Raw genomic sequence first — 23,007 nt, forward strand, 5'->3', positions numbered from 1 at the left:
AATTGTGGTACAGGACTGTCATTACCAATTCCAGACGTTGCCGTTGGTCTGTCCCCGGCACCGAGGGTATTTACCAAGGTAATGGCCGAAATGATGATACTCCTTCGAAAAAAGGGAGTTATAATTATCCCGTACTTGGACGATCTCCTTATAAAGGCGAGGTCCAGGGAGCAGTTGTTGGTCGGAGTAGCACTATCTCGTGAAGTGCTACAACAGCACGGCTGGATTCTGAATATTCCAAAGTCGCAGCTGGTTCCTACGACGCGTCTACTGTTCCTGGGTATGGTTCTGGACACAGAACAGGAAAAAGTGTTTCTCCCGGAGGAGAAGGCCAAGGAGTTGTCATCTCTAGTCAGAGACCTCCTAAAACAAATACAGGTGTCGGTGCATCAATGCACGCGAGTCCTGGGAAAGATGGTAGCTACTTACGAAGAAATTCCATTCGGCAGGTTCCATGCAAGGATCTTCCAGTGGGATCTGTTGGACAAGTGGTCCGGGTCGCATCTTCAGATGCATCGGCTGATAACCCTGTCTCCAAGGGCCAGGGTGTCGCTGTTGTGGTGGCTGCAGAGTGCTCATCTTCTAGAGAGCCGCAGATTCGGCATACAGGACTGGGTCCTGGTGACCACGGATGCCAGCCTGCGAGGCTGGGGGGCAGTCACACAGGGAAGAAACTTCCAAGGACTATGGTCGAGTCAGGAAACTTCCCTACACATAAATATTATGGAACTAAGGGCCATTCACAATGCCCTAAGTCAGGCTAGACCCCTGCTTCAACACCAGCCGGTGCTGATCCAGTCAGACAACATCACGGCGGTCGCCCATGTAAACCAACAAGGCAGCACAAGAAGCAGGAGGGCGATGGCAGAAGCCACAAGGATTTTCTGATGGGCGGAAAATCATGTGTTAGCACTGTCAGCAGTGTTCATTCCCGGAGTGGACAACTGGGAAGCAGACTTTCTCAGCAGGCACGACCTCCACCCGGGAGAGTGGGGACTTCATCCAGAAGTCTTCCAAATGATTGTACACCATTGGGAAAGGCCACAGGTGGACATGATGGTGTCCCGCCTCAACAAAAAGCTAAAAAGATATTGCGCCAGGTCAAGGGACCCTCAGGCGATAGCTGTGGACGCTCTGGTAACACCGTGGGGGTACCAGTCGGTGTATGTGTTCCCTCCTCTGCCTCTCATGCCCAAGGTACTGAGGATAATAAGAAGGAGAGGAGTAAGAACTATACTCGTGGTTCCGGAGTGGCCAAGAAGAGCTTGGTACCCACAACTTAAAAAAAAAATGATCTCAGAGGACCCATGGCCTCTGCCGCTCAGACAGGACCTGCTGCAGCGGGGCCCTGTCTGTTCCAAGACTTACCGAGGCTGCGTTTGACGGCATGGCGGTTGAACGCCGGATCCTGAAGGAAAAGGGCATTCCGGAGGAAGTCATCCCTACGCTGATTAAAGCTAGGAAAGAAGTGACCGCAAACCATTATCACCGCATATGGCAAAAATATGTTGCGTGGTGTGAGGCCAGGAAGGCCCATCGGAGGAATTTCAGTTGGGCCGTTTTCTGCACTTCCTACAGTCAGGGGTGACTATGGGCCTAAAATTGGGTTCCATTAAGGTCCATATTTCGGCTCTGTCGATTTTCTTCCAGAAAGAACTGGCTTCACTGCCTGATGTTCAGATATTTGTTAAGGGAGTGCTGCATATTCAGCCCCCTTTTGTGCCTCCAGTGGCACCTTGGGATCACAACGTGGTGTTGGATCTCCTAAAATCACATTGGTTTGAGCCACTAAAAACCGTGGATTTGAAATATCTCACGTCGAAAGTGGTCATGCTGTTGGCCTTGGCTTCGGCCAGGCGTGTGTCAGAATTGGCGGCTTTGTCATATAAAAGCCCTTATCTGATTTTCCATATGGATAGGGCAGAATTGAGGACTCGTCCCCAGTTTCTCCCTAAGGTGGTATCAGCTTTTCATTTGAACCAACCTATTGTAGTGCCTGCGGCTACTAAGGACTTGGAGTATTCCAAGTTGTTGGACGTAGTCAGGGCCCTGAAAATTTATGTTTCCAGGACAGCTAGTGTGAGGAAAACTGACTCGCTATTTATCCTGTATGCACCCAACAAGCTGGGTGCTCCTGCTTCAAAGCAGACTATTGCTCGCTGGATTTGTAGTACGATTCAGCTTGCACATTCTGCGGCTGGACTGCCGCATCCTAGATCAGTGAAAGCCCATTCCACGAGGAAGGTGGGCTCTTCTTGGGCGGCTGCCCGAGGGGTCTCGGCTTTACAACTTTGCCGAGAAGCTACTTGGTCGGGGTCAAACACATTTGCTAAATTTTACAAGTTTGATACCCTAGCTGAGGAGGACCTAGAGTTTGCTCATTCGGTGCTGCAGAGTCATCCGCACTCTCCCGCCCGTTTGGGAGCTTTGGTATAATCCCCATGGTCCTTACGGAGTCCCAGCATCCACTTAGGAAGTCAGAGAAAATAAGATTTTACTCACCGGTAAATCTATTTCTCGTAGTCCATAGTGGATGCTGGGCGCCCATCCCAAGTGCGGATTGTCTGCAATACTTGTATATAGTTATTGCCTAACTAAAGGGTTATTGTTGAGCCATCCGTTGAGAGGCTCAGTTATATTTCATACTGTTAACTGGGTATAGTATCACGAGTTATACGGTGTGATTGGTGTGGCTGGTATGAGTCTTACCTGGGATTCAAAATCCTTCCTTATTGTGTCAGCTCTTCCCGGCACAGTATCCTAACTGAGGTCTGGAGGAGAGTCATAGAGGGAGGAGCCAGTGCACACCAGGTAGTCCTAAAGCTTTCTTTAGTTGTGCCCAGTCTCCTGTGAAACCGCTATTCCCCATGGTCCTTACGGAGTCCCAGCATCCACTACGGACTACGAGAAATAGATTTACCAGTGAGTAAAATCTTATTTTTCTCTGACGTCCTAGTGGATGCTGGGTACTCTGTAAGGACCATGGGGATTATACCAAAGCTCCCAAACGGGCGGAAGAGTGCGGATGACTCTGCAGCACCGAATGAGCAAACTCAAGGTCTTCCTCAGCCAGGGTATCAGACTTGTAGAATTTTGCAAAAGTGTTTGATCCCGACCAAGTAGCAGCTCGGCAAAGTTGTAAAGCCGAGACCCCTCGGGCAGCCGCCCAAGAAGAGCCCACCTTCCTCGTGGAATGGGCTTTTACTGATTTAGGATGCTGCAGTCCAGCCGCAGAATGTGCAAGTTGAATCGTGCTACAGATCCAGCGAGCAATAGTCTGCTTTGAAGCAGGAGCACCCAGCTTGTTGGGTGCATGCAGGATAAACAGCGAGTCAGTTTTCTGACTCTAGCCGTCCTGGAAACATAGATTTTCAGGGCCCGGACTACGTCCAGCAACTTGGAATCCTCCAAGTCCCGAGTAGCCACAGGCACCACAATAGGTTGGTTCAAATGAAACGCTGATACCACCTTTGGGAGAAATTGGGGACGAGTCCTCAATTCTGCCCTGTCCATATGGAAAATCAGATATGGGCTTTTACATGACAAAGCCGCCAATTCTGACACACGCCTAGCTGAGGCCAAGGCCAACAGCATGACTACCTTCCACGTGAGATACTTCAACTCCACGGTCTGAAGTGGCTCAAACCAATGTGATTTTAGGAAATCCAACACTACGTTGAGATCCCAAGGTGCCACTGGAGGCACAAAAGGGGGCTGAATATGCAGCACTCCCTTAACAAACGTCTGAACTTCAGGCAGTGAAGCCAGTTCTTTTTTAAAGAAAATAGACAGGGCCGAAATCTGGACTTTAATGGATCCCAATTTTAGGCCCATAGTCACTCCTGACTGTAGGAAGTGCAGAAATCGACCCAGCTGAAATTCCTCTGTTGGGGCCTTCCTGGCCTCACACCAAGCAACATATTTTCGCCATATGCGGTGATAATGTTTTGCTGTCACATCCTTCCTAGCTTTTATCAGCGTAGGAATGACTTCAACTGGAATGCCCTTTTCCATTAGGATTCGGCGTTCAACCGCCATGCCGTCAAACGCAGTTGCGGTAAGTCTTGGAACAGACAGGGCCCCTGCTGTAGCAGGTCCTGTCGGAGCAGCAGAGGCCAAGGGTCCTCTGAGATAATTTCTTGTAGTTCTGGGTACCAAGTTCTTCTTGGCCAATCCGGAACGATGAGTATAGTTCTTACTCCTCTCTTTCTTATTATCCTCAGTACCTTTGGTATGAGAGGAAGAGGAGGGAACACATAAACCGACTGGTACACCCACGGTGTCCCTAGAGCGTCCACAGCTATCGCCTGAGGGTCCCTTGACCTGGCGCAATATCTTTTTAGCTTTTTGTTGAGGCGGGACGTCATCATGTCCACCTGTGGCCTTTCCCAACGATTTACTATCAGCTGGAAGACTTCTGGATGAAGTCCCCACTCTCCTGGGTGGAGGTCGTGCCTGCTGAGGAAGTCTGCTTCCCAGTTGTCCACTCCCGGAATGAACACCGCTGACAGTGCTAGCACGTAATTCTCCGCCCATCGGAGAATCCTTGTGGCTTCTGCCATCGCCATCCTGCTTCTTGTGCCGCCCTGTCGGTTTACATGGGCGACCGCCGTGATGTTGTCTGACTGAATCAGCACCGGTTGGTTTTGAAGCAGGGGTTCTGCTTGACTTAGGGCATTGTAAATGGCCCTTAGTTCCAGAATATTTATGTGTAGGGAAGTCTCCTGACTCGACCACTGTCCTTGGAAGTTTCTTCCCTGAGTGACTGCCCCCCAACCTCGAGGCTTGCATCCGTGGTCACCAGGACCCAGTCCTATATGCCGAATCTGCGGCCCTCGAGAAGATGAGCCTTCTGCAGCCACCACAGCAGAGACACCCTAGCCCTCGGGGACAGGGTGATTAGCCGATGCATCTGAAGATGCGATCCGGACCACTTGTCTAACAGATCCCACTGAAAGATCCTTGCATGGAACCTGCCGAAGGGAATTGCTTCGTAAGAAGCTACCATCTTTCCCAGGACTCGCGTGCAGTGATGCACCGACACCTGTTTTGGCTTCAGGAGGTCTCTGACCAGAGATGACAATTCCTGGGCCTTCTCCTCCGGGAGAAACACCTTCTTCTGTTCTGTGTCCAGAATCATGCCCAAGAACAGCAGACGCGTTGTAGGAATCAGCTGCGACTTTGGGATATTTAGAATCCAGCCGTGCTGTTGTAGCACTTCCCGAGATAGTACTACTCCGACTAACAACTGCTCCTTGGACCTTGCCTTTATAAGGAGATCGTCCAAGTACGGGATAATTATAACTCCCTTCTTTCGAAGGAGTATCATCATTTCGGCCATTACCTTGGTAAATACCCTTGGTGCCAAACGGCAACGTCTGGAATTGGTAATGACAGTCCTGTACCACAAACCTGAGGTACTCCTGGTGAGGTGGGTAAATGGGGACATGTAGGTAAGCATCCTTGATGTCCAGTGACACCATAAAATCCCCCTCTTTCAGGCTTGCAGTAACCGCCCTGACCGATTCCATTTTGAACTTGAACTTCTTTATATAAGTGTTCAAGGATTTCAAATTTAGAATGGGTCTCACCGAACCGTCTGGTTTCGGTACCACAAACATTGTGGAATAGTAACCCCGTCCCTGTTGAAGGAGGGGAACTTTGATTATCACCTGCTGAAGGTACAGCTTGTGAATTGCCGCCAGTACTACCTCCCTTTCCTTGGGAGCAGCTGGCAAGGCTGATTTGAGGTAACGGCGAGGGAGAGAACGTCTCGAATTCCAGCTTGTATCCCTGAGATACCACTTGTAGAACCCAGAGATCCACCTGTGAGCGAACCCACTGGTCGCTGAAGTTCCGGAGACGCGCCCCCACCGCACCTGGCTCCACCTGTGGAGCCCCAGCGTCATGCGGTGGACTTAGTGGAAGCAGGGGAGGATTTTTGTTCCTGGGAACTGGCTGTCTGGTGCAGCTTTTTCCCTCTACCCCTGCCTCTGGGCAGAAAGGCGCGCCTTTGACCCGCTTGCCTTTCTGAGGCCGAAAGGACTGTACTTGATAATACAGTGCTTTCTTAGGCTGTGAGGGAACCTGAGGTAAAAAAGTCGACTTCCCAGCTGTTGCTGTGGATACGAGGTCCGAGAGACCGTCCCCAAACAATTCCTCACCTTTATAAGGCAAAACCTCCATGTGCCTTTTACAATCAGCATCAACTGTCCACTGCCGAGTCCATAATACTCTCCTGGCAGAAATGGACATTGCATTAATTCTAGATGCCAGCCGGCAAATGTCCCTCTGTGCATCCCTCATATATAAGACTACGTCTTTAATATGCTCTATGGTTAGCAAAATAGTATCCCTGTTAAGGGAATCAATGTTATCTGACAGGGTATCAGACCAAGCAGCTGCAGCACTACACATTCATGCTGAAGCAATTGCAGGTCTCAGTATAGTACCTGAGTGTGTATACACAGACTTCAGGATAGCCTCCTGCTTTCTATCTGCAGGCTCCTTTAAGGCGGCCGTATCCTGAGACGGCAGTGCCACCTTTTTTGATAAGCGTGTGAGCGCCTTGTCCACCCTAGGGGATGTTTCCCAACGCAACCTGTCCGTTGGCGGGAAAGGGTACGCCATTAGTAACCTCTTAGAAATCACTAATTTCTTATCTGGGGAACACCACGCTTCTTCACACAATTCATTTAACTCATCAGATGGGGGAAAAGTCACTGGCTGCTTTTTCTCCCCAAACATAATACCCTTTTTAGTGGTAACCGGGTTAATGTCAGAAATGTGCAACACATTTTTCATTGCCGTAATCATGCATCGGATGGCCCTTGTGGACTGTACATTTGTCTCATCCTCGTCTACACTGGAGTCAGACTCCGTGTCGACATCTGTGTCTGCCATCTGAGGTAGCGGGCGTTTTTGAGCCCCTGATGGCCTCTGAGACGCCTGGGCAGGCGCGGGCTGAGATGCCGGCTGTCCCAAAGCTGTTACGTCATCGAACCTTTTATGCAAGGAGTTGACACTGTCGGTTAATACCTTCCACATATCCATCCACTCTGATGTCAGCCCCGCAGGGGGCGACATCACACTTATCGGCTCCTGCTCCGCCTCCACGTAAGCGTCCTCATCAAACATGTCGACACAGCCGTACCGACACACCGCACACACACACAGGGAATGCTCTGACTGAGGACAGGACCCCACAAAGTCCTTTGGGGAGACAGAGAGAGAGTATGCCAGCACACACCAGAGCGCTATATAACAGAGGGATTTACACAAATACAAAGTGAATTTTCCCCCAATTGCTGCTTATATCACCTTTTTGCGCCTAAATTTATGTGCTCCCCCTCTCTTTTTTACCCTTCTCGTAGTGTATACTGCAGGGGAGAGCCTGGGGAGCGTCCTTCCAGCGGAGCTGTAAAGAAAAAATGGCGCCGGTGTGCTGAGGGAGATAGCCCCGCCCCCTCCGCGGCGGGCTTCTCCCGCTTTTTTAATAATATTAATGGCGGGGGATTAGGCACATATACAGTTTATAACTGTATTATATGCACATTTGCCAAAAAGGTATACATATTGCAGCCCAGGGCGCCCCCCCCCCCCCCCCCCCCCAGCGCCCTGCACCCACCAGTGACCGGAGCGTGTGGTGTGCTGTGGGAGCAATGGCGCACAGCTGCAGTGCTGTGCGCTACCTTATTGAAGACCGGAGTCTTCAGCCGCCGATTTTCTCCTGGTTCTTCAGTCTTCTGGCTCTGCAAGGGGGACGGCGGCGCGGCTCCGGGAACGGACGATCGAGTTCGGGCCCTGTGTTCGATCCCTCTGGAGCTAATGGTGTCCAGTAGCCTTAGAAGCACAAGCTAGCTGCAAGCAGGTAGGTTTGCTTCTCTCCCCTCAGTCCCTCGTAGCAGTGAGTCTGTTGCCAGCAGATCTCACTGAAAATAAAAAACCTAACAAATACTTTCTTTTCTAGTAAGCTCAGGAGAGCCCACTAGGTGCATCCAGCTCTGGCCGGGCACAGATTCTAACTGAGGTCTGGAGGAGAGGCATAGAGGGAGGAGCCAGTGCACACCAGATATAGTACCTAATCTTTCTTTTAAGAGTGCCCAGTCTCATGCGGAGCCCGTCTATTCCCCATGGTCCTTACGGAGTACCCAGCATCCACTAGGACGTCAGAGAAATCCTATTTTCTATTTCGTCCTAGAGGATGTTGGGCTGCTCAAAGAACCATGGGGATTATACCAAAGCTCTAAAAACGGGCGGGAGAGTGCGGACGACTCTGCAGCACCGATAGACCAAAACTAAGGTCTTCATCGGCCAAGGTATCAAACTTGTAAAACTTAGCAAACGTGTTTGACCCCGACCAAGTAGCAGCTCGGCAAAGTTGCAATGCCGAGACACCCCGGGCAGCCGCCCAGGAGGAGCCCACCTTCCTAGTGGAATGGGCATTCACCGATTTCGGTAACGGCAAGCCTGCCGCGGAATGTGCCTGCTGAATTGTTTGACAAATCCAGCGTGCAATGGTCTGCTTGGAAGCAGGACATCCAATCTTATTGGGAGCGTATAAAATAAACAGAGACTCTGTTTTCCGCAATGGAGCCGTCCTGGCTACATAGATTTTCAAGGCTCTGACCACATCCAGAGACTTATCCGCAGCCAAAGCGCCAGTAGCCACTGGCACCACAATAGGTTGGTTAATCTGAAAAGAGGAAACCACCTTTGGCAGAAATTGTTGCCGAGTTCTTAACTCAGCACGATCTTCATGGAAGATCAAATAAGGGCTCTTGTGAGACAAGGCCGCCAACACTGACACCCGCCTAGCGGATGCCAATGCCAATAAAATGACAACCTTCCATGTGAGGAATTTCAACTCCACTTTACATAAAGGTTCAAACCAATGTGACTGCAGGAATGATAACACCACGTTAAGGTCCCAAGGCGCCACAGGGGGCACAAAAGGAGGTTGGATATGCCACGCCCCTTTCACAAAGGTCTGCACCTCAGGAAGTGAGGCCAGTTGTTTCTGAAAGAAAATGGACAAACCAGAAATCTGTACTTTAATGGAGCCCAATTTAAGGCCCTCATCCACACCATTTTGTAGAAAATGGAGAAAACGGCCAAGGTCAAATTTCTCCACATGAGCTTTCTTGGACTCGCACCAGGAAATATATTTCCTCCAAATACGGTGATAGTGCTTCGACGTCACACCCTTCCTGGCCAGGATAAGAGTAGGTATGACTTCACTGGGAATACCCTTTTGGGCTAAAATCTGGCGTTCAACCGCCATGCCGTCAAACGTAGCCGCTGTAAGTCTTTCATAGACGAACGGCCCCTGCTGCAGCAGGTCCTCGCGCAGAGGAAGAGGCCAGGGATCGTCGATCAGTAACGGCAGAAGATCCAGGTACCAAGTTCTCCTTGGCCAGTCCGGGACCACAAGGATCGCCGGAATGCTTGTCCTTTTTAGAAGCCTCAGCACCTTTGGGATGAGAGGAACCGGAGGGAACACATACACTGAGGGGAACACCCAGGGTGTTGTCAGTGCATCCACCGCGTCCGCCTGAGGGTCCCTGGACCAAGAACAATACCTCGGAAGTTTCTTGTTGAGGCGAGACGCCATCATATCTATATGGGGAACCCCCCATCGCTTTGACAGCAGCGTGAAGACCTCCGGATGGAGGCTCCACTCTCCTGGATTTAGGTCATGTCTGCTGAGGAAGTCCGCTTCCCAGTTGTCCACTCCCGGAATGAATATTGCCGACAGAGCGCTTGTATGCCTCTCCGCCCAGCGAAGAATCTTTGTGGCTTCTGCCATTGCTGCTCTGCTTCTTGTGCCGCCTTGGCGGTTTATGTAAGCTACTGCCGTGACATTGTCCGATTGAATCAGAACCGGCAGGTCTCGAAGATGTTCCGCTTGTAGGAGGCCGTTGTAAATGGCCCTCAGTACCAGAACGTTGATGTGAAGATGAGTTTCTGGACTTGACCATCTTCCCTGGAAAGTCACCCCCCGAGTGACTGCCCCCCAACCTCAGAGACTTGCATCCGTGGTCACTAAGATCCAGTCCTGGATCCCGAACCGACGTCCTGCAAGGAGGTGAGAGCTGTTGAGCCACCACAGGAGGGAGATCCTGGTGTTGGGAGATAGAATTATCTTCCGGTGCATATGCAGGTGGGATCCGGACCACTTGTTCAACAGATCCCACTGAAACACTCTGGCATGGAACCTCCCGAATTGGAGGGCCTCGTATGCCGCCACCATCTTTCCCAGCAATTGAATGCATTGATGAATGGAAACCGTTTTCGGTATCAATAAGCGTTTTACCAAACTCTGAATTTCCAGAGCTTTCTCCACAGGGAGAAAAACCTTCAGCTAGACCGTGTCTAGAATCATACCCAAAAACGCCAAACGGGTTGTCGGGATCAACTGTGACTTTTGCAAGTTCAGGAGCCAGCCGTGCTGTTGCAGAACTGACATGGACAGTGCAATGTCCTGTAACAACTTGTCTTTGGACTTCGCCCTTATCAGGAGATCGTCCAAGTACGGGATAATTGTAACTCCTTGCCTGCGCAGGAGAACCATAATTTCTACCATTACTTTGGTAAAAATCCTCGGAACCGTGGACAGACCAAACGGCAACGTCTGAAACTGGTAGTGCGTATCCTGGATAGCAAACCTCAGGAATCTTTGGTGAGGAGGATAAATGGGGACATGAAGGTAAGCGTCTTTTATGTCCAAGGAGACCATGAACTCTCCTTCCTCCAGACTGGAGATCACCGCTCTGAGAGACTCCATCTTGAATTTGAATTTCTCTAGGAATAAGTTGAGAGATTTCAGGTTGAGAATAGGTCTCACCGAGCCGTCCGGCTTCGGCACCATGAACAGGCTTGAATAAAAGCCCTGCCCCTGCTGATCTAGGGGTACCGAGACCACAACCTGATTTAGACACAATTTTTGTACTGCACCGCAGACTAGTTCCCTTTCCTGCAGTGAAGCTGGCAAGGCTGATTTGAAAAACCGGTGAGGGGGCACGTCTTGAAACTCCAGTGTGTACACCTGGGATACAATCTTCAACACCCAAGGGTCTAGACCCGAGCGAACCCAGACCTGACTGAAAAACCTGAGACGTGCCCCCACCTGAGCGGGTCCCTGTAATGGGGACCCGGCGTCATGCGGTGGGTTTAGGAGGAGCCAGGGAGGACCTCTGCTCCTGGACACCCGAGGAGGCGGGTGCCCTTTTTCCTCTACCTCTACCTCTGGTAGCCAGAAAGAAGTTGCCTCGGCCACTTCTATACTTGTTGGGCCGAAAGGAATGCATTTGATAATTTGGCTGTTTCTTTTGCTGCGTAGGAACCAAGCGTAAGAAGGTAGATTTACCCGCGGTAGCTGCTGATACTAAATCAGCAAGGCCTTCACCGAAAAGTTCTCCTCCCTTGAAGGGAAGGGATTCCATGTTCCTTTTGGAATCAGCGTCAGCATTCCACTGATTAGTCCAAAGCGCACGTCTAGCCGCAATGGACATAGCATTCGCCTTAGCACTAAGGAGGCCAGCGTCACGTACAGCCTCTTTCAAGTATGCAGCTGCATCTCTCATATAACCCAGCGTCACCTGGATGGAATCTCTATCTAGATTCTCCCAATTAGAAGATAAAGTGTCTGCCCACTTTTCAATTAACACTACTGACCCACACGGACGCAATAAGAGGCCTAAGCAACGTCCCTGTAGTAGTGAAAATAGCCTTCAGGGTAGCCTCCTGCTTACGGTCCGCCGGCTCCTTAAGAGTCGTCGACTGAGCTGCAGGGAGGGCTACCTGTTTTGACAAACGCGCCAGGGCTTTGTCTACAGTGGGGGGATTCTCCCACGGGTCCCTATCCGACTTGGGAAAAGGGTATGCCACGTTGATTCTTTTAGGAATCTGAAACTTTTTATCAGGGTTATTCCTAATGCTATCAAAGAGAGCGTTCAGTTCAAAACAAGGAGGAAAAGTAACCGAGCGCCTTTTCTCTTTGTAAATCAGGACCCTGGTTTCAGGTGTAATAGGGTCCTCATTAATATTCAAGATATCTTTAACAGCTACAATCATATACTGAATACTCTTAGCCTATCTTGGATCTAATCTGGAATCAGCATAATCGACATCGGCATCAGAGTCCGTGTCGATACCTGTGTCAACTAATTGGTCAAAACTACGTTTGTGTGACCCTGCAGGGTCTTGCAACTGTAATAAAGCGTCCTCTACTGTTCTCTTCCACACCTGGGATTGAGACGCAGACTCGTCAAACTTTTGATTTAATGATGTGACACTAGCATGCAAAGCATTCAAAGTATTTAACCAATCTGCAGTCGGCGGTGCCGACATGGCCACTCCCAAAACATTTGGTGTCCCCAACAAATCGTCTCCCGGAGAGGAATAATCAGCCTGCGACATGTCGATACCTGAGAAACAGCACACACACCAAGCAGTGAGGGAACACAAAGGGAAAAAGCCAGCTCACACCCCAGCGCCAAATAAGCAGGTCTGTGAACACCAAAGATGTCCCAGAGCTGTCTGCGCTTGTTTTACCTAAATAAATATGCCCCCCCTTATGTCTGTTTAGCCCCCTTGTACTTGCTGCGAAGAGGAAGGCCCAGCGACTTCAGCTTGTGGAGGAGGAAATGGCGCCAGTGAGCCGTGAGGAAGAAGCTCCGCCCCCAACATGGCGCGCTTCTTCCCGCCTTTATTATTTAATTACATGCCGGCGGGGTTTAGGGGTCAGTGCCAGGGCACTGTAGGATTAAGCCAGCCTTATATATGAGGTAATATATACTCCCCAGGGAGCCCCCCTTCCCCCCCCCCCCCCCCCCCGCCCCCCCAGCGCCCTGCACCCAGCAGTGTGTACTCAGCGGGAGCTCGGCGCGCACTGTGCATAGAGCCTCTACAATGCCGTCTTGAAAGATGAAGAGAAGTCTTCTTTCTTCTTATACTCACCTGTCTTCTGGCTTGAAGAGGTGGGACGGCAAGCTGTGGGAGGGAGCATCCAGGAGAGCCCGGCGTTCGTCTCCCCTCAGGAGCTGAAGGCATCCTGTCAGCAGCAGCAGAGCCCTGGAACTCATCAGAAGTGGGTCTAGACTGCTCTCCCCTCTTGCCCATGAAGCAGGGAGTCTGTAGCCAGCAGATCTCCCCAAAATAAAAAACCTAACATTAAGTCTTTCAGAGAAACTCTAGGAGCTCCTCCTAGTGCCCTGTGTCTCGTCCGGGCACATTTCTAAAACTGAGTCTGGTGGGGGGATATAGAGGGAGGAGCCAGGTCACGCCCCTTTTGAAAGTCTTAAAGTGCCCATGTCTCCTGCGGATCCCGTCTATACCCCATGGTTCTTTGAGTAGCCCAACATTCGCTAGGACGAAATAGAAATTTATATTCGTAATTGCAAGGGTGAAGCAAGAATTCTGCTCCGTGAATGTGTTAGGTGCTGGGATTTTGAAAAGAAAGTATTAGGTAATAAGGAAATGTAAGTTATTCCCAGTGCACCTGCGGATTTTTGCCCACTTTTTCAACATAATCTTTAGGACTTGCTCTTCATTACTTGTAAAGAGCAGTATATATTCAGCATCGGCGAAAGACAGGCACAGTTTTAACGAGAAGCAATAACCATCTCTGTCTGAAAGATAACATCAAGCTACAGAGAAGATTAGTCTTACATTGACAGTACTGTGTCTGAATTTTTAGCATTCTTCCACTTATAAGTAACCCTTGTGCTTAATATTGAAATTGAAATGAAAGCTAATAGATGATGCCACTCAAATCTTAAATCTGGATCTATATACTAAATAAAACCCATTACCTTGGCTGCAGGAATCAGGCTGCTCAGTGTATCCCCCTGTTTGCATCTGCGATATCCGCATTGCTCTCTTCGCTTCTTATTTCCCATGCTTTTTTTGTAAAGGCATTGGCAACACATTGCCTGAAGGAGCTAGTGAGGCAGTGGCAGGCGTGTTTGGGATATAGGGGAACTTGGCAAAGAGCTTGATCACTAGATCATAGGTAAGTAACCTTTTAGAGCAGGGGTGGGCAATAAGTGGCGCTGTTGAACTACACATCCCAGCATGTCCTGCAAAATTTAAGCATGGCCAAATAGCAAGACTGTGACAGGGCATGCTGAGATGTGTAGTTCTACAGTAGCTGCAGGCTTGCTTATTGCCCACCCTGGTTTCAGAGTATTGAAATATTATTGAATTTTCTATTTTGCTGGAATTTTATTTTAAGGCACAAATACATCCCTCTAAAATCAGAACTGCTAGAAGTTATGGATTAAATTCAGGTGAATGTTTTGGGGTTGCGCTTAGTATGCTGAAATAACAAATGCAGAAATCATGGCAAATTTGATTTTCTTTTTATCTTACACAGTTATTCTGACCTACTGTATCGGCTACTTATAAATGACAATCTTAAGATACCATGGGGTATATGCAATTGCGTCGACCGTTTTTAAATTCAACACAATTCGACAGTCTCATACCCTCCCGCCGGGACCTGAGTTCGACATATTCAATAAAAAACGGATTCGACAGTCCCGCTGTCGAAAAACGGACCAATTGACGGATAGTGTGCGTCCTGGATTCGACTTTTTGGACGGCACAAAAGTGTTTAAAAAACCCAGAAATAATTGCGTGGAGTCCCCCCTCCTAAGCATAATTAGCCTCGGGCTCTTTGAGCCGGTCCTGGTTGTAAAAATACGGGGAAAAAATTGACAGGGGCTGACCGCGAGTAACCTCACCGCTGACCGCAAAGTTCCCACCATTGAAGATAATGGAGCGCCTGTGCTATGTGCCGTCTGACAGCTCAGACGCGCATAGCCAATCAGGAGAGTGCCACGACGTGGCGCTCCCTGATTGGCTGAAGGGACCCTCTGTGACAGAAGTCACGGGGGGTCCCGGCATTTGGGGAAAGGGGTCCCATGTGTAAACATGGGACCCCTTTCAGTGCGTGGTCCGGGTAATGCGGTTTGTTTTTTTGCCAAGTACGTGGATTATAAAGAGAAGAGGACAGATCTACACTGGATTTTGGCGAGTATAATTTTATTTTCAGGTACCCCATGGATTCAACTTGGAGAAGTGGACCGAGCCTCGTGTCAACATAGGTAAGTATGTGTGTGTCGGTATGCATATATGTAATAAAGTTTTACTTTCACGGTGTCTGTGTACTGTTTTTTTGGGGGTATTTTTTTGCAGTAGAACTACAGGTACCAGCGGGCCCGTTTCCCCCCCGCATGCTGGTACTTGTGGTTCTCCAAGTACCAGCTTGCGGGGGAGGCTTGCTGGGACTTGTAGTTCTGCTACAAAAAAACAATATTCTTTTATTTGACACAAGGCTTTCAACCCCCCATCCGCAGCCCTTGGATGGGGGGGACAGCCTCGGGCTTCACCCCTGGCCATTGGGTGGCTGGAGGGGGGGAACCCTTGATTTAAGGGGTCCCCACTCCTCCAGAGTACCCCGGCCAGGGGTGACTAGTTGGGGATTTAATGCCACGGCCGCAGGGACCAGTATAAAAGTGTCCCGGCTGTGGCATTATCTCTCCAGCTAGTGGAGCCCGGTGCTGGTGTTAAAAATACGGGGGACCCCTACGCTTTTTGTCCCCCGTATTTTTTGCACCAGGACCGGACGCAGAGCCCGGTGCTGGTTGTAAAAATACGGGGGATCCCCTGTCAATTTCCCCCCCGTATTTTTACAACCAGGATCGGCTCAAAGAGCCCGAGGCTGGTTATGCTTAGGAGGGGGGACCCCACGCATTTTTTTTCAAGATTTTTAACCCATTCCCACCCCTTCCCACTGAAAAACATGCTCTGATCTCTTCATATTATTTTAGTCAGTAAAAAAAAAAAAAAAAAAATATTCTTTTAAAAAATATATAAATAATACTTGTGGCTCCTAATAGACAAACCAAGTAGATAATCCCTTCTAATATAAATAGATATGCTATTAGCAACAAAAAAAAAACACACAAAAACCATGTTTTTAAATTTTTTTATTAGATTCCGCCACCAAAATGAGGCGGACTGAAATTGACAAAATGACTGTCGAAAAGCACAGTTGTCGAATCGACATTCTTCAATTGAATATACTTTTGTCGAAAAGCCGCATTTTTACCATTGCAGACATGTCGAATTTGACAACTGTCGAATTTCAAAAAGTCGAATCTGTAACTGCCGTTTTTTGGTCGAAAAGTACTGTATTGCATTGTCGAATTTTTTTTTGGTGTCGAAAATGCCCCGTTTTTCGACATTTGCGGCAATTCGACCGCAATTGCATATACCCCCATATCTCGAAATAAGTATTGTGAAGTGTCCATTAAAAATAATGACTAAACCCTGCCAAGTATACCACCATCACCGGACACTTCACTTTCCATAACAGCCTGTTCCAGTCATTACTTTCCCTCATGCTACCAAAAGAGACTTCACTTGCCTTGGGGGGGGGGGGGAAATAATAATAATGAAAATTAAACTTGGATGGAGTAAAAAAAAAAAAAAAAAAAGACGTATTTCACAACTATCCTATCACACTGCAAATAAAGTTATGTAAAAAGGACAGTATTCATTTTGTGTGAGGTTGCTATATTTTAGCAGCCACCAACAATCCTCCTCTTACTTTGCAACCCTTGATTACTCCTCACAGTTACATGCTGCCAAGTATAGGCCGAATCATTATAAGACCTTGGTGATCAATATTAAAGGCAGTTTGTGGAGTTTACAATATTTTCCTATATAACAAACATAAAATAAGAAAGGGCTGTACAGAGGCGTAACTAGGGGGGTGCGAGTAGGGCTCGTGCCCTGGGCGCCATTACAGACCAGGAAGAGGGGGGCGCCACTAGTGAGGTGCATCCAAAGTTATTTTCTTAATGTCCGCAGTTGCTGCAGTTCTTGCTGCGGACCTCCTGACAGAACCGGAGTGTGCAGCGCTGGATGGACAGGAGACGCTCTCCCTCCAAGTATCCTCTAGCTGCAAATGTGCAGCCGCCCGGACATACTGGCTACTGGCAGTGAGGAGCTCCCGGGCTGCAGCGTCGATCTCGCCTGCCGGCCAAAGCCCCGAGGACTATGTTTGGCCATGCTGTGGGAGTATTTATTACTCTGCTGCGGTTCACGGTGCCGGCTTCCCCAGTTTGCGGCACTTAATGGACATTGGGCACCCTCCCTTCCTGGTTGCTTCAAGCTTCAGCTCCGCAGCCGCACGGGCTTAATACCTGCTGCTGGAAATGCGGAGCTCCAGGGCTGCAGCGTCGCGCTCCCCGTCCAGCCTCTGCCCCGGGAAGAGTGTGTCCCTGCAACGCGGATGTTTTGTTATGTATGCTGGCCCCTCCAATGTGTGCGGCGCTGGAAGGACAGGGTGCACTCTCCTTCCCTGTAAACTTTTAGCCACAGCTCCGCAGCCGCCCGGGCTTAATTACCGGCTGCTGGGCGTGTTGAGATCCTTGGCTGCGGCTCTCCCCGCCTGGCCTCCACCCCGAGGACACTGTGGCCCTGCTGCTGGGGAACGAGACAAGCTTCTTGGAGGCCTGGATAAGGACAGCCAAGCTGGGGATGGTCGCTGCCTTCCTCACCTACGTCTGGACACTGGAGAGGGCCCCTGATGCACTGCCTGGGATCCAGCTGCCTCATCACCAGCCCAGGTCTGTCTCGTGTTTGCATCATGCATGTTTCATGTACTGTATGTATCATGTACTGTGTCATGTATGTATCTATCATGTCTGTTTATGTCATGTATCATATGTATCATGTATATATGTGTGTGTAATGTCTGTAATAATAACCTGTTGGGGCTGCTATTGTATATAATACATACACACCGACAAACACTGACATACACACACTGACACCTGTACATACACACCGACAAACACTGACATACACACACTGACACCTGTACATACACACTGACATACACACACTGACACCTGTACATACACACCTGACATACACACACTGACACCTGTACATACACACCTGACATACACTGACATACACACACTGACACCTGTACATACACACCTGACATACACTGACATACACACACTGACACCTGTACATACACACCTGACATACACTGACATACACACACTGACACAGGATCTTATGCTTAATTCACTATTCTGTCTATATTATCTTCTATCTGTTTGTCTGTCTTTCTATTTCCCACTGCTTTCACCCTCTCCATGGCGTCACCCTTTCCTTGTAAATCACTGCTGTCACCCTCACCCTGTCAGTGAGATGACACGGGGGGAGATGACAGTGTGCTGAGAGACAATGCGGGGGGAGCAGAGGCATAACTAAGGGGGGTCGAGCAGGGCATGTGCCCTGGGCGCCGTAGCAGGCCCAGCAGAGGGGGGCGCTGCCGGTCAGGGCATCATGCCCACCCGCCCCCGCTATTGCCCGTTACCATAGCGCTGCTGCTGCCCGTTACCATATCGCTGCTGCTGCCCGTTACCATTGCGCCGCACCTGCGCACTATGCAGCTCCCCACCTCCGTCCTATGTGTGCTGCTACTGGGAGCCGGGAGTGTGACCGCAGTGACAGTGTCACGCTCCCGGAGCTGTAAAGGCAAGCGTGCTCGGCTCCTCTTCACGTCACGGGGATAGGCAGAGAGAAAGGGAGATTGACGGGGATAGGCAGAGTTGCACAGCGGCTGATCCAGGAGTCCAGGACAGTATAAGTCTGAAGAGTCTGTCCTGGATCAGCCGCTGCGCAACTCTGCGGTGCCTTTCCCCGTCAATCTCCCTTTCTCTCTGCCTATCCCGCTCAATCTCCCGCGTCTCCTCCTCCTACCTCCCGCGTCTCCTCCTCCCGCTTATCTTATATCCCCCCATGGCCGCCTAATGTTTTGCTGGGCTGCGGGGTCTAGAAGCCTTTGAGAGCACTGCAAATACCGGATCGCCCAGCTTGTGACACCACGGAGCTGCCTCCCGACCTGAAAGTACTGTGTCTGCATGTGTAACTGCTCTCCAGAGCACCTCCTCATTGTGCTGCTGCTAAAATCTCTCTCCCCATTTCCTCTCTCCCTTGCGTTCTCTCCCCCCATATGCCACTTTTGCCTCATGCCCCTCTCTTCTAAGCCCCCTCCTAATGCCCCATCTCTCCTCATACCTCCTTTCTCTCTGTATGCCTCTCTCTCTCCATGCCCCCTTGCTATCTCCCCCCATGTCCCCCCTCTAGAATACCGTGTCCTAGAATGTGAATTTCGGTTCATACTGTGTCCTAGAATGTGAATTTCGGTTCATACCGTGTCCTAGAATGTGAATTTTGGTTCATACCATGTGCTAGAATGTGAATTTCGGCTCATTCAGTGTGCTACAATGTGAATTTCGACTCATTCACTGTGCTACAATGTGAATTTTGGCTCATTCAGTGTGCTACAATGTGAATTTTGGCTCGTTCAGTGTGCTACAATGTGAGTTTCGGCTCGTTCAGTGTGCTATAATGTGAATTTCGGCTCATTCAGTGTGCTACAATGTGAATTTCGTCTCGTTCAGTGTGCTACAATGTGAATTTCGGCTCATTCACTGTGCTACAATGTGAATTTCGGCTCATTCAGTGTGCTATAATGTGAATTTTGGCTCGTTCAGTGTGTTACATGTGAGTTTCGGCTCATTCAGTATGCTATAATGTGAATTTCGGCTCATTCAGTGTGCTACAATGTGAATTTTGGCTCGTTCAGTGTGCTACAATGTGAGTTTCGGCTCGTTCAGTGTGCTATAATGTGAATTTTGGCTCATTCAGTGTGCTACAATGTGAATTTCGTCTCGTTCAGTGTGCTACAATGTGAATTTCGGCTCATTCACTGTGCTACAATGTGAATTTCGGCTCGTTAAGTGTGCTACAATGTGAATTTCGGCTCGTTCAGTGTGCTACAATTTGAATTTTGGCCCATTCAGTGTGCTACAATGTGAATTTTGGCTCGTTCAGTGTGCTACAATGTGAGTTTCGGCTCATTCAGTGTGCTATAATGTGAATTTCGGCTCATTCAGTGTGCTACAATGTGAATTTTGGCTCGTTCAGTGTGCTACAATGTGAATTTTGGCTCATTCAGTGTGCTACAATTTGAATTTCGGCTCATTCAGTGTGCTACAATGTGAATTTCGGCTCCTTCAGTGTGCTACAATGTGAATTTCGGCTCATTCAGTGTGCTACAATGTGAGTTTCGGCTCATCCAGTGTGCTACAAGGTGAATTTCGGCTCATCCAGTGTGCTACAATGTGAATTTCGGCTCATTCAGTGTGCTACAATGTGAATTTTGGCTCATTCAGTGTGCTACAATGTGAATTTCCTTCGGCTCGTTCAGTGTGCTACAATGTGAATTTCGTCTCGTTCAGTGTGCTACAAGGTGAATTTCGGCTCGTTCAGTGTGCTACAATGTGAATTTCGGCTCAATCAGTGTGCTACAATGTGAATTTCGGCTCATTCAGTGTGCTACAATGTGAGTTTCGGCTCATTCAGTGTGCTACAATGTGACTTTCGGCTCGTTCAGTGTGCTACAATGTGAATTTCGGCTCGTTCAGTGTGCTACAATGTGAATTTTGGCTCATTCAGTGTGCTATAATGTGAATTTTGGCTTATTCAGTGTGCTATAATGTGAATTTCGGCTTATTTAGTGTGCTACAATTGGAATTTCGGCTCGTTCAGTGTGCTACAATGTGAATTTCGGCTCGTACCGTGTGCTAAAACTTGAAAGGGGCACCAGTACTAGAGAGTATAAGGGGTATTACTACACTGAAGGACACCCCCCTTTTCCCCACCTCCGTCCTATGTGTGCTGCTACTGGGAGACGGGAGTGTGACCGCAGTGACAGTGTCACGCTCCCGGAGCTGTAAAGGCAAGCGTGCTCGGCTCCTCTTCACGTCACGGGGATAGGCAGAGAGAAAGGGAGATTGACGGGGATAGGCAGAGTTGCACAGCGGCTGATCCAGGAGTCCAGGACAGTATAAGTCTGAAGAGTCTGTCCTGGATCAGCCGCTGCGCAACTCTGCGGTGCCTTTCCCCGTCAATCTCCCTTTCTCTCTGCCTATCCCGCTCAATCTCCCGCGTCTCCTCCTCCTACCTCCCGCGTCTCCTCCTCCCGCTTATCTTATATCCCCCCATGGCCGCCTAATGTTTTGCTGGGCTGCGGGGTCTAGAAGCCTTTGAGAGCACTGCAAATACCGGATCGCCCAGCTTGTGACACCACGGAGCTGCCTCCCGACCTGAAAGTACTGTGTCTGCATGTGTAACTGCTCTCCGGAGCACCTCCTCATTGTGCTGCTGCTAAAATCTCTCCCCATTTCCTCTCTTCCTTGCGTTCTCTCCCCCCATATGCCACTTTTGCCTCATGCCCCTCTCTTCTAAGCCCCCTCCTAATGCCCCATCTCTCTTCATACCTCCTTTCTCTCTGTATGCCTCTCTCTCTCTCCATGCCCCCTTGCTATCTCCCCCCATGTCCCCCCTCTAGAATACCGTGTCCTAGAATGTGAATTTCGGTTCATACTGTGTCCTAGAATGTGAATTTCGGTTCATACCGTGTCCTAGAATGTGAATTTTGGTTCATACCATGTGCTAGAATGTGAATTTCGGCTCATTCAGTGTGCTACAATGTGAATTTCGGCTCATTCACTGTGCTACAATGTGAATTTTGGCTTATTCAGTGAGCTACAATGTGAATTTTGGCTCGTTCAGTGTGCTACAATGTGAGTTTCGGCTCGTTCACTGTGCTATAATGTGAATTTCGGCTCATTCAGTGTGCTACAATGTGAATTTCGTCTCGTTCAGTGTGCTACAATGTGAATTTTGGCTCATTCACTGTGCTACAATGTGAATTTCGGCTCATTCAGTGTGCTATAATGTGAATTTTGGCTCGTTCAGTGTGTTACATGTGAGTTTCGGCTCATTCAGTGTGCTATAATGTGAATTTCGGCTCATTCAGTGTGCTACAATGTGAATTTTGGCTCGTTCAGTGTGCTACAATGTGAGTTTCGGCTCGTACAGTGTGCTATAATGTGAATTTCGGCTCATTCACTGTGCTACAATGTGAATTTCGGCTCGTTCAGTGTGCTACAATGTGAGTTTCGGCTCGTTCAGTGTGCTATAATGTGAATTTCGGCTCATTCACTGTGCTACAATGTGAATTTCGTCTCGTTCAGTGTGCTACAATGTGAATTTCGGCTCATTCACTGTGCTACAATGTGAATTTCGGCTCGTTCAGTGTGCTACAATGTAAATTTCGGCTCATTCAGTGTGCTATAATGTGAATTTTGGCTTATTCAGTGTGCTATAATGTGAATTTTGGCTTATTCAGTGTGCTACAATTGGAATTTCGGCTCGTTCAGTGTGCTACAATGTGAATTTCGGCTCGTACCGTGTGCTAAAACTTGAAAGGGGCACCAGTACTAGAGAGTATAAGGGGTATTACTACACTGAAGGACACCCCCCTTTTCCAGAGCGTGCGCGCCTTAGGCGCGCGCATGATTTCACCCTTCACTTTTCCATACCCCTCTTAAAAAAATTACACCTATTTGGGCAGGAGATGATGATGGTAAGGTGCATGTGGAATTGAAAAAGAATGTTCCCAGTATGACAGGGGTGGCCAACCAGTCAGAGACAAAGAGCCAAGAAATCTTGTTAGGTACATCAAAAAGCCAACTTCGAGCTGAAGGCGCACTTGCAAAAATGGGGTGTGACCTTGTGCCTGCTAGGCCACACCCCTGGTATAAAATACATTGAAAAAGCCAGATCCAACAAAAAATAAAATGAAAAAGCCACTTCTACATCAAATAATTGAAAAAACCAAATCAGCATAAAATATATTGAAAAGCCAGATTCACATAATACACTTCAGTTCCCCCATGTGTCACTCAAGCCAGCACCCGCCTGTGTCACTCCAGCCAGCACCCGCCTGTGTCACTCCAGCCAGCTCCCCCGTGTGTATTTGGCTCCCTCAGTTCTCAGTCTACGTAGTGCTGCTGCATGTCTGGCTGGAGTGCAGCAGTTTACAGATCTCTTGTGGTCACG

The 23,007-nt window shown here is 49.1% G+C and overlaps 1 protein-coding gene across 6 annotated transcripts in view; it reads left to right on the forward strand.

The window, feature by feature from the left end:
- TRMT11 (tRNA methyltransferase 11 homolog) overlaps positions 1–23,007 on the forward strand; it is a 184,860-nt gene that overhangs the window by 147,127 nt on the left and 14,726 nt on the right. The window lies entirely within an intron of this gene.

Source organism: Pseudophryne corroboree, chromosome 4, assembly GCF_028390025.1.
Source record: "Pseudophryne corroboree isolate aPseCor3 chromosome 4, aPseCor3.hap2, whole genome shotgun sequence".
Lineage (NCBI taxonomy): Eukaryota > Metazoa > Chordata > Amphibia > Anura > Myobatrachidae > Pseudophryne > Pseudophryne corroboree.